This window comes from Ornithorhynchus anatinus, chromosome 1 (assembly GCF_004115215.2).
Source record: "Ornithorhynchus anatinus isolate Pmale09 chromosome 1, mOrnAna1.pri.v4, whole genome shotgun sequence".
In the NCBI taxonomy this organism is placed as follows: domain Eukaryota; kingdom Metazoa; phylum Chordata; class Mammalia; order Monotremata; family Ornithorhynchidae; genus Ornithorhynchus; species Ornithorhynchus anatinus.
The window spans coordinates 32,522,053-32,534,909 of NC_041728.1; the positions used below are offsets into that span (position 1 = coordinate 32,522,053).

Below are 12,857 nucleotides of genomic sequence, written 5' to 3' on the forward strand. Positions count from 1 at the left end.
GTGTGTGTGTGTGTGTGTGTGTTTTATCTGTGATAAAGACTGACCCTTATGGCATTTTGGCACTGGCTATCCATGCCTGGCACTACCTTCCCTTCTCTTTCTCAATTTCTTAATCTTCCTGAAACCTCTGTTCTAAAAATCACTACATTTCTGATGTATTTACTGCTGCTGTTTCAAAATTGTCAACAGCTAAGAGTCACTGTTCGCAGTTTCACTTTAATAATAATAATAATGTTGGTAATTGTTAAGCGCTTCTTAGGTGCAGAGCACCGTTCTAAGCGCTGGGGTAGACACAGGGTAATCAGGATGTCCCACGTGGGGCTCACAGTCTTAATCCCCATTTGACAGATGAGGTAACTGAGGCCGAGAGAAGTGAAGTGACTTTAGTGCATCTTTAACTTTCTTCTGCCCTCCTGGTTTTCCATTTCAACTCACCATAAGATAGTTGTTTAGGAATTATGTTATCATACAGTACCTTCATATGTTCTACCCAGCAAAGGCCAGCAACAGTAATTGACTAATTGCATTACAGAACTGAGGGTGCTGACTTTTCATTCTGAGTGCAGGGTGAACCAGGTGTAGGGATTTGGGGTGGGGCAAGGGAGTAGGGGGACAGCGCATCAAGAAGGCAGGTCATTGAGGGCAGAGATTTAAGGTGTTGGGAAGGAAAAAAAGCGGGGGTGAAGAATCAAGGAAGGAAGAAAAAGAGCTGAAGGAGGAAAAGGAGGAGAAAGAGGGAGGAAAGGAGGCGGGAAGGAAGAAGAGGAAAAGAGGTTGGGCAACGAGTTGTAGTAGTACAGGAAGGAAGTGAAATAGAGGGAGGAGATTGTGGAAGGATGGAAGCGATGGAGGGGGAGAGGAAAACGAGAAAGAAAGAGAAAGAGAGAGGGAGAAGGAAGGCACCGTGGTGCTTTCTGCCCTTGCTAGGCTACTGAGATCTGGAAAGATGCCTCCTCTTCAAGAGATATTGGATAGGCACCTAGTGACGGGGAAAAACACCACTGCAGCCGTGACTTGTCACTAAACGGCAACAATGGAGCCAACACCTGTGGCCCACCTCCACTCTTAGTTCTTAGTCCTCCCTGCCCCATTAAATTGGCATTTTTGCCAGGGCCTCAGTGCACATCAAATTCCAAATGCAGACATAGTATGATTTTATAGTGAGGAAAAACTTGGCTTGGTTTGTTTTAATAATAATAATGATATTATTAAAACAAGCAGAGAAGCAACATGGCCTAGTGGAAAGAGCACAGGCCTGGGAGTCAGAGGTCCTGGGTTCTAATCCTGGCTCTGCCAGCTGCTAGCTGTGTGACTTTGGGCAAGTCTCTTAACTGCTCTGTGCCTCAGGTCCCTCAGTTCGAAAATGGGGATTCAATCCCTCTTCTCCCTTCTACTCAGACTATGAGCCCCACGAGTAACAGGGACCACGTCTAACCCGATTAACATATCTACACCAGTGCTTATAACAATACTGAATACATGGTAAGTTCTTAAGAATACAAAAATGATAATAATAAAAACAACAATAATAGTGGAATTTAAGTGCTTTCTGTGTGCCAAGCACTGTGCTAAGCACTGGGGTAGGTTATCATTTACCTATCATTTATCGGGTTACACCTAAACATTGTTTTCTATCTGTTTCCTCAAGATGCCCAGGATTGGTTGGCTTATTAAAGGCTGTGGGCTCTCCAGTTCTTTTGACCAAAACCAGCAGACTTTCCTTCAGATCCAAAATGGAAATCTAGCTCTACACATCTGATATTTCCTAGCTTTCTTAAGCTTCTTTCCAGGCACAGATGGAATGTCAAACATGCTTGACTCTTGACCCTGGTGGCCTGGGTACAGACAACACTCTGATATTATTAATATTATTGTCTTTGCTAAGCACTTACTATCTGCCAAGCACTGGGGCAGATACATGAATCTAGTCAGACATAGTCCTTGTCCCATATGGGGCTCACAGTCTAAGCAGAAGGGAGAAGAGGCATTTAATGCTCATTTTTAAAATGAGGAAACTGGGGCACAGAAAAATTAAGGGACTTGCCCAAGGACACACAACAGGCAAGTGGCACAAAGACAGGAAAGTGAATCTGCCTTCATGCAAAGTGCCAGCCTGGTGCAAAGTAAAGCATCAAGGCCAAGTGGAAACTTACAAGATAAATCCATTTTATTTAAGCTCAGTCTACAGTATATGAAAACAATACCAGACTCTTGAGAGAAAACATTCAACTTGTCGTTTCAAGTTATGGCTTGGGGAAAGAGTACAAGTGTGTGAGCCAGAGGAATGGGATTCTAATCACGGCTCTGCCACTTGCTTGCTGTGGGACCTTGGGTAAATCACTTAACTTCTCTGGGTTTCAGTTTCCTCAATTGTAAAAATAGGGGATTTAATATCTGTTCTCCCTCCTACTTAGATAGTGAGCCCCACATGTGATGGGAACTATGACTGGCCTGAGTATCTTGAATCTGCCCCAGGGCTAAGTACAGGGCTTGTAACATATTAAGTGATTAACAAATACCACAATTATTCCAAAACAAATGTTCCCAGTTACAAAAGTCCTCTTCCGATCCCTGTAATTATCCAAATGTTCCAGATTTAAATGATATAAACTTTGAAAACTGTTTGAGAGGAGCTGAAAATCATTTTTTCCAAGTTCACCAAAAGCTTTGGGTGGCGAAACTCTATTTAGCAGGTTTCTTCCTGGAGGGGGTTCTGCCAACTTGCAAGAAATACAGTAATTTTTTGCTTAAGATACAATGGCAACTGGATGCATACTGGCAAGAGTTTAAAAATCTCCTAATGGCTCAGAGACCCCTATAACTGCCTTAACTTGTATTTTTTTCGTGTGTGTATGTGTGTGTGTGTGTATGTATGCTTTTTCAGGTCAATCACTGGTAAAAATCAATCATTAGTAAAACAGCAAAAAAAAGTGAGTTTAACACCATTATATTTCTAACCAGTTGAATTTCATACTTTTTCCAAATAATGATGATGGGAAGCAGTGTGGCCTAGTGGAAAGAGCCCAGGCCTGGGAGTCAGGGGACCTGGATTCTAATTCTGGCTCTGCTGCTTGGCATGGCGAATCAGCTAGAGCTTGGGCCTGGGAGTCAGAAAGTCACAGGTTCTAATCCCAGATCCTTTCCTTGTCTGTTGTGTGACCTGGGCAAGACATTTCACTTCTCTATGCCTCAGTTACCTCATCTGCAAAATGAGGGTTGAGACCGTGAGTCCCACATGGGACAGGGACAGTGTCCAACTTGATTTGCTTGCATCCACCCCAGCAAATCCACCCCAGTTTAGTAAAGAGCCTGGCACATAATAAGCACTTAATAAATGCCATCATGATTATTACCTGCTTTGCGACCTTGGGCGAATCACTTACCTTCTCTGTGTCTCAGCTCCCTCATCTGCAAATGGGGATTCAATGCCTATTCTCTCTCCTACTTAGACTGAGTGCCCCATGTGGGACCTGGTTATCTTGTAATAATAACAATGTTGGTATTTGTTAAGCGCTTACTATGTGCAGAGCACTGTTCTAAGCGCTGGGGTAGATACAGGGTCATCAGGTTGTCCCATGTGAGGCTCACAATTAATCCCCATTTTACAGATGAGGTAACTGAGGCACAGAGAAGTTAAGTGACTTGCCCACAGTCACACAGCTGACAAGTGGCAGAGCCAGGATTCAAACCCATGACCTCTGACTCCCAAGCCCGGGCTCTTTCCACTGAGCCACACTGCTTGTATATGCCCCAGCACTTAGTACTGTGCTTGATACAGCGTGAATGCTTAGCAGATACCACAATTATTACTATTATTAGTATTATATTATTATTATGACCATTATCATTTCATATCAACATTTCTCTGCATGCCAGGGAACTAGCAAAAGAAAAAACCTACACATAGATACATCTAAGACAAATTATATATTGACATTATTTTTAGAATGCTAACCAAATACAGCAAGGACTACAGAGAGAGATGGAGAGAGGAAGAGAGAGAAAAGAGCATGCATGCAGATGTGGTCTTTCAAAGATGTTTACTTATTTTAAGATCAATATGTACGGGAAGACAATCCATTCCTCATCATATGCAGCATTAGCTCTAAGGATTTAATTAATGATCGATTAATTGATTCTATTTATTGATTGATTCTTGATTCTATTTAGTTGCCATTGTTTTTACGAGATGTTCTTCCCCTTGACTCTATTTATTGCCATTGTTCTTGTCTGTCCGTCTCCCCCGATTAGACTGTAAGCCTGTCAAACGGCAGGGACTGTCTCCATCTGTTGCCGACTTGTTCATTCCAAGCACTTAGTACAGTGCTCTGCACATAGTAAGTGCTCAGTAAATACTATTGAATAATTGGACCCAATGATTGCTTTTTGCCTCACTTTACATTCCTATTCCCAATGCCTGATGAGAAATTATTTTCACCCAATGCAAGTTATGGTCTTCTAGAAGCCTCAGCTCTCAGAATAGTATGCACTTCACTCCAGGTTGACCTGTCCTCTGCTACAGATTTCCAACTGTCCATGGCCATGCCAGAATGTTTCAAATTGTGCTTCGTGGGGTCTCTTAAACATTTCTTTCATATTCCCTGTTTATGATTTTGCTTTACATCTGTTGTTTGTGTTTCCTGCTCTCATCCATACTCCTCACATGTTTTTCACAATGCAGATATGGAGGATTGCTCTTGACTTCCATTTAACATTAAGGCAGAATAGATATTGAAACCCCATTTTGCAGGTGAGGGAACTGAGGCACAGAGAATAATAATAATAATAATGATGATGATGCTTTTTGTTAAGCACTTACTATGTGCAAAGCACTGTACTAAGCACTGGGGTAGGTACAAAGTAATCAGGTTGTCCCACGTGGGGCTTACAGTCTTAATCCTTATTTTACAGATGAGGTAACTGAGGCACAGAGAGCTCAAGTGGCTTGCTCAAGGTCACACAGCAGACAAGTGGCGGAGCCTGGATTAGAACCCACATCTTTTGACTTCCAAGCCCGGGGTCTTTCCATTGAGCCACTTTACTTAACAATGGAAAACCTTGACTAAATTAGGGTTTTGTCAGTTGCAGATTGGGATGTAAAACTCTGGTCCTCTTATGGCTAACTCTCATTTAACAGCACTTGGTTGATTCTGATGAAAACTGTTCGTATTTCCCGCTGGAGTGGAACACTTAACTGTGGCGTTTCATTAATGTAAGAATTGAAACGAAATGAACCTCACGAAAATGATAGCTCTTTACATAAACACGTTTTTGGTCACTGAGGGACCCTAACTCCCAGAGAAAACAGTTTAATAGCTCATGGGGCCAAATTCCCATGGCATATATCACCTTTTGTCTCGGTTTCCCAGGCAGCAATGAAGGAGATGCAGTTGGTACCTTGGCTGTAACCTGGCTGTTCCCATGGTAACCGCTAGAAAATCCAGTCGCAATTATGACGAGTCTTGACTTGCCTACTGTTAGTGAGATATGTCACATTCACTTTTTTACCGACTCCCTCTCCACTTCCACTTCATTTTCCTTCCTAGCTCTCTCAATAGGAGGCTTCCCCTTGCTCTTAAAAGTCAACCCTGTCTATCTACGCCTCCGACTTGATCCTCCGTCCCCACTCAAAACACTTGTTTGCCAAATCACCCTTGTCAGTCACCATGTTCAACTTCTCACTCTCCTCTTTCTTCTCCTCCACCATCAACCAAGTGTAAATCTCTTCCACACTAAAAAAGCTATCCCTCACCCCCACTGCTCCCACCAGCTGGTGCCCCATCTCCAATTTCCCATTACTGACTAATCTCCTTGAACAGAAAGTTTTCACTTCCTTTCCCCCAACCCCTGTCCCAAGTCTCTGCAATTTGATTTCCACCCTCTTTGCTTGGGCAGCATGGTATAGTGGATAGAGCACAGGCCTGGGAGTCAGAGGTTCATGGGCTCTAATCCCAGCTCTGCCACTTGTCTGCTTTGCGACCTTAAGCTAGTCACTTAACTACAGCATGGCTATGAGAAGCAGCATGGCTCAGTGGAAAGAGCCCGGGCTTGGGAGTCAGAGGTCATGGGTTCGAATCCTGCTCTGCCACTTGTCAGCTGTGTGACTGTGGGCAAGTCACTTAACTTCTCTGGGCCTCAGTTACCTCATCTGTAAAATGGGGATGAAGACCGTGAGCCTCACGTGAGACAATCTGATTACCCTGTATCTACCTCAGTGCTTAGAACAGTGCTCTGCACATAGTAAGCGCTTAACAAATACCAACATTATTATTATTCTCTGTGCCTCAGTTACCTCATCTGTAAAATGGGGATCAAGACTGTGAGGCCCACGTGGGACGGGGACTGCGTCCAACCCAATTTGCTTGTACAGTGTCTGGCACACAGTAAGCAATGAACAAGTACCATTATTATTATAATTAATTGTTAATTAAATTAATTAAATACAATCATGTATAATTAATAATAATATTATTTTTAAAAAACTATACCACTCTAGAGTGTAAGCTCACTGTGGGCAGGGAACTATATCTACCATACCAACTCTGTTGTATTATACTCTCCCAAGCGCTTAGTACAGTGTTCTGCACACAGTAAGCACTCAATAGATCTGATTGATTCACTTTCCTAAGACCACATGCTTACTAAAGTCTCTGATGACCTACTTTTATCCATGCCTAAAGGATTCCACTCTGCTCTTCCTGATATCCCACCTGCACTTTCCTCTGTTGAAGTTCTCATTCCAGAAATCCGGGTTTTTCAGAGAAAGTACTCTCCTGATTCACTCTTTAACTCTCTGGCCACTCCTCCTCTGTTTCCTTTGCTGATAATTTGCCCATTCCCTCACACTTTATTTGCAGTTGTCCCACAGGCCTCTAATCTGGGTCCTCTCCTCTTCTGCCCTTCACTGATTTCCTCAAGTTCAGCCATTCTATGAAGAGGACCTCCAAATCTAACTCACTGGCCTCAGCCTCTCATATTTTCTAAGATTTCACATTTCCTCTTCTTCTCAGGAAAGGTCTTAATGGATGATGTTGTTAGTACATCAACCTTATTATGGCAAAAACTGAACTCCTCTTTATCCCTCCTAAACCCACTCTTAGGTTTCCCATCATTACTTACATCACCACCATCTTCCCTGTTTCAGAAGCTTTACTGGCCTCTTTGCCTCAAAATAATAATAATAATAACTCAAGGGCAGGGAACATGGCAACCAACTCTGCTGTAGTGTAATAATAATATTGTTGGCATTTGTTAAGCGCTTACTTTGTGCCAGGCACTGTTCAAAGCACTGGGGTAGATACAGGGTAATTGGCTTGTCACCAGTGGGGCTAACAGTCTTAATCCCATTTTACAGATGAGGTAACTGAGGCACAGAGAAGTTACATGACTTTGCCCAAGGCCACACAGCTGATCAGTGGCAGAGGCGGGATTAGAACTCACGACCTCTGACTCCCTAGCCCGTGCTCTTTCCACTAAGTATTCTCCCAAGTATTTAGTACAATGCTCTGCATACAGTAAGTGCTCAAGAAACACCATTGATTGATTAGCAGTAACAATAATAATGGTAATAATAATAATAATAATGGTATCTGTTAAGCACTTACTACGTACCAGGCACTGTACTAAGCGCTGGGGTGGATACAAGTCAAACAAGTTGTATCAAGGGACAGTCCCTTTCCCATTCAGGGCTCACAATCTTCATTCCCATTTTACAGATGAGGGAACTGAGGCAAGTGAAGTGACTTGCCCAAGGTCACAGAGCAGACATGTGGCGGAGCAGGGATTAACACCCAGTACCTTCTGACTCCCAGGTCTGTGCACTATCCCCTAGGCCAAGCTGCTTCTTTAACGGTGGTTCTTTAAGGGTGGTTCTTAAGTGGCAATGTGCCAAGAATTGACCTAAGTGCTGAGGTAGAAACAATACAGATGGGACACAATTCCCATCCTACATGGGTTTCACAGTCTAAGGGAGAGGGAGAGCATTCATTCATTCAATAGTATTTATTGAGCACTAACTATGTGCAGAGCACTGTACTAAATGCTTGGAATGTACAGTTTGGCAACAGATAGAGACAATCCCTGCCCAATGACAGGCTCACAGTCTAATCAGGGGAGACAGCAGAGCAAAACAGAACAAAACATTTGACCTCATTTGCCTGATGATGAAACTGAGGCACGGAGAAATTCAGTGACTTGCCCAAGGTCACAGAGCTGACTAAGTCAGAGCCAGGATTAGAACACTGACCGCCTGACTCCCAGGCTTGTGCTCTTTTCATGTAGGCCGCACTGCTTCTCATCTTTGACTTTCCTATGGTGGTCTGGATATGTCGGACCCTGGCGGCTCTGCAGGCTGACATGATCCCAGATGATCTCCCAAAGTGAAACCACCTCCAGCCACTTGGACAAAATCCTCTCACACCAGGGCACTGGGGTAAACATTTCCCAGCTGGCCGAGACATTTGAGGGGACTTCCAGGACTTTCCCAATCTTTCATGATAGCCTTGGGGGATTTTGCAGGTAGGGGAAGCTAAGGAAGAACTCTGAGGCTGACTACTGCTATTCATTAATTCATTCATTCATTCAACTGTATTTATTGAGCGCCTTCTGTGGAGCACTGTACTAAGCACTTAGGAAAGTACAACACAGCAACAGAGAAAATCCCTGCCCAGAACAAGCTCACTTGAGCTGCGAGAAAAAATACTCGGTCAACTAGTTCAGCCCTGCCGCCCTCCCAAGGCAAAAATAGTCTTTTTACTCATAGCTCAACCATTTCCTGAGTTACTTGGGTTGCTATAATAACGACCTATTCTAGAAAGTCAATCGGATCAAAACTCTCACCTCCTTAATAAAAAGGCAATCCCTATTATCATCATTATTAATAATAATGGTTAAGCACTTAAGCACTTAGTATGTGCCAAGCACTGTTCTAGGTGCTGGGGTAGATACAAGGTAAGGTTGGACACAGTCCCTGTCGCACATGGGGCTTACACTCTAATCCTCATTTTACAGATGAGATAACTAAGGCCCAGATAAATTAACTGACTTGCCCAAGGTCACGCAGCAGATAGGTGGAGGATCCGGGATTACAACTCAGGTCTTTCTGACTCCCAGGCCTGTGCTGTATGCACTAAGCCACACTGATTCTCTAACTGTGGTATTTATTAAGTGCCTACTTTGTGCTAGGCACTGTTCTAAGCACTGAGGTGGATAAAAGCAAATCAGATGGACATAGATCTAGTCCCACATGAGGCTTGCAGTCTCAATCCCCATTTTACAGATGAGGTAACTGAAGCACAGAAAAGTGAAGTAACTTACCCGAGGTCACACAGCAGACAAGTGGCGGAGTTGCGATTAGAACCCATTACCTTCTGACTCCCAGACCCGTACTCTATCAAATACACCACGTTACTGTATTGGCTGGGCAAATCTCTTAATGCATGCCGTATTTTTCTAATAACTTGCAAAAGAATGCCTCCTTCTCTAATATATTGTTTCTGATTCTGACAGGGTATTTTCTTCCTCAAAAAATGATGCTCGACCTCCAACTCTACTAGAATGTTCAGGCACAGACAAGAAGGATCAGTTTAGGCATGGCCAGGTAGCATGGTTGCTAACTGCCAAGCACTGTTTCTTCAAACGGCATGAACAAAATCTCCTGGCTTTCAAATGTTTTTACTGACAGATCAAAAGTGATACAGAACAAGTGACTTGGGAAAGGGGAGAGGGAGGTGGAGAGAGAGAGAGAGATGGCAAGCTGTTCAAATGGGAGTAATCAGCAATACTCATGGAAAACTCCAAGACCAAGCACCTGATGCTTTAAATGAGGAGGCTGGTGGCCAAGTGGCAAAGAGGCCACTGACTGCCACTTCTGCCCACGTAGCTCGGCTGGTGGGGGCGGGGGGCAAAGCCCCGGCAGAAGACCAAAGGGTATACACTGATGGATGGCAGTGGCAGGCCATGGAAGACAGCAGTAGAAGGGAAAAAAATACTCTCCCCAACTTCATCTTCTTCTCTGCAGCGTGGTTCAGTGGAAAGAGCCCGGGCTTGAGAGTCAGAGGTCATGGTTTCGATTCCCGGCTCTGCCACTTGTCAGCTGTGTGACTGTGGGCAAGTCACTTAACGTCTCTGTGTCTCAGTTACCTCATCTGTAAAATGGGGACTAAGATGTTAGCCTCACGTGGGACAACCTGATTACCCTGTATCTCCCCCAGAGCTTAGAACAGTGCTCTGCACATAGTAAGCGTTTAACAAATACCAACATTATTATTATTATTTTGTCTTTTCCCCTTCCTTCTATCTTTCCCCAGGCTTCCTTTCTCTAATGTCCTTTTTTCTTTCTTTCTCCTCCATGCCATTTCCTTCCCACATCTCCTCTCTATGCCTTCTCCCCCATCCTGTGTCCCCCAAGCTCCCAACCATTCTTCCCCATCTCCCCTCCCAATTTCTGGGTCCAACCCCTGGAGACCCCACTCCTGCTTCATCCAAGATGACAACATTTCTGGTTAACCGCCTACACCCAATGTTGTCTGTTATTCCAAGGGCCCGGAAATAACCACCCAACTGGAGAACAATGCACTGATGTTTGTTAGTATATTCAAGTCTAAAAATGTATCCAACATTGTTAACTTATTTAAGCTGCAACAGTATTTCGAATTACAGGCTCCAAAGAGCAGTACTATAGTTTTCTTTTCACAATCCCCTTATCACTTTCATAGTGATGAGTAGTTTCCTATTTAACGGCGCTTAGGTCCTAGATATCTCTGACTTTTAGTTTATTCTCACCAATTAAGTCTTTTAAAAAGTTATACCATGATCAGTGTCCATGCAGCCTATATTATTTATTTTCCTTCAACTACCTCTCCCAACTCCAAGGGAAACCATGGGAACCACTCTTGCCTTCCCAATCAAGCAATGAGTGGCATCTATTGAGTGCTTACTGTCTACAGATTATTCATTCATTCATTCAATAGTATTTATTGAGTGCTTACTATGTGCAGAGCACTGTCCTAAGCGCTTGGAATGTACAATTCAGCAACAGATAGAGACAGTCCCTGGCCAATAATGGGTTCACAGTCTTAATAGGGGAGACAGACAGCAAAGCAAAACAGAACAAAACAAAACAGCATCATCAAGATAAATAGAATCATGGAGATATGTACCTCATTAAAAAAATAAATAGGGTAATAAATAATATATACAAATATGCACAGTGCTGAGGGGAGGGGAACGGAGAAGAGCAGGGGGTGGGAGGGGGTGAAGGTGAGGGGAGGAGGAGCAGAGGGCAAGGGGGTTCAGTCTGGGAAGGCCTCCTGGAGGAGGTGAGCTCTAAGTAGGGCCTTGAAGAGAGGAAAAGAGTTAGTTTGGCGGATATAAGGAGGGAGGGCATTCCAGGACAGCTGTAGGACATGGGCCAGGGGTTGATGGCGGTACAGGTGCGAACAGGGGACTGTGAGAAGGTGAGCGGCAGAGGAGTGGAGGGTAAGGGGTGGGTAGTAGAAAGAGAGAAGGGGGGTGAGGTAGGAGGGGGCAAGGTGATAGAGAGCTTTGAAGCCAAGAGTGAGGAATTTTTGTTTCGTGTGAAGGTTGAAAGGCAACCATTGGAGGTTTGTGAGGAGGGCAGTGATATGCCCAGAGTGTTTCTGTAGGAAGATGATCCGGGCAGCAGATTGAAGAATAGACTGGAGTGGGGAGAGACAGGAGGAAGGGAAGATCAGAGAGGAAGCTCTCACAGTAATACAGTCGGGATATTATGAGAGCTTGTAGCACGGTAGCAGTTTGGATAGAGAGGAAAGAGTAGATCTTGGTGATATTGTGAAGGTGAGACTGGCAGTCTGTGTGGGGTGAACGAGAGAGCAGAGTCAAGGACGACACCAAGGTTGCGGGCCCATGAGACAGGAAGGATAGTAGTGCCATCCACAGTGACAGGGAAGTCAGGGAGAGGACAGGGTTTGGGAGGGAAGATAAGGAGATCAGTTTTATACATGTTGAGTTTTAGGTGGCAGTCAGACATCCAGGTGAAGACGTCCTGAAGGCAGGAGGAGACACAAGCCTAGAGGGAGGGGGAGAGAACAGGGGAGGAGATGTAGATTTGGGTGTCATCTGTGTAGAGATGATAGTGGAAGCTGCGGGAGCGAATGAGTTCACCAAGGGAGTGAGAATAGATGGAGAACAGAAGAGGGCCAAGAACTGACCCTTGTGGATGGGAGGGGGAGGAGGAGCCAGCGGAGACTGAGAATGAACAGCCAGAAAGATAAGAGGAGAGACAGGAGAGGACTGAGTCCGTGAAGCCAAGGTGAGATAAAGTGTGGAGGAAAAGGGGATGGTCGACAGTGTCAAAGGCAGCTGACAGGTCAAGGAGGATTGGCTGGAGTAGGAGACATTGGATTTGGCAAGAAGGCGGTCATGGGTGACCTTTGAGAGCACAGTTTTGGTGGAGTGGAGGGGACGGAAGCCAGATTACTGTACTAATAGCTTGGGAGAGTAAAGTACAACCAAGTTGATCTGTAATCCCTGCCAAAAATGACCTCATAGTCTACAGGGGGGACAGATGTTAATATAAATTACGGATATGAACATAAGTGCTGTGGAACTGAGACGGGGGGCAGTGAATAAAGGGAGCAAGTCAGGGAGACACAGAAGGAAGTGGGAAAAGAGGGAAGGAGGGCTTAATCTGCGAAGGGTTCTTGAAGGAGATGTGTCTTCAATGAAGCTTTCAAGAGGTGGGGAGAGAGTCACTGTCCACTAGATAGGAGGAGGGAGAGCATTCCAGGCAAGAGGCAGGATATAGGGAAGAGGTCAGTGACAAGATAGATGAGACTGAGGTACAATGAGAAGGTTAGCATTAGAGGAGCGAAGTG

The 12,857-nt window shown here is 44.5% G+C and overlaps 1 protein-coding gene across 3 annotated transcripts in view; it reads right to left on the minus strand.

The window, feature by feature from the left end:
- FUT8 (fucosyltransferase 8) overlaps window positions 1-12,857 on the minus strand; it is a 193,543-nt gene that overhangs the window by 145,933 nt on the left and 34,753 nt on the right. Inside the window, exon 1 of one of the 3 annotated variants that reach the window (XM_029065387.2) lies at window positions 5,350-5,388. The exons of the other annotated variants lie outside the window; for them this stretch is intronic. The gene's annotated coding sequence lies outside the window, so the exon portion shown is untranslated. Of the gene's footprint in view, window positions 1-5,349; window positions 5,389-12,857 lie in introns of those variants that run through there. 3 annotated transcript variants of the gene reach the window in all.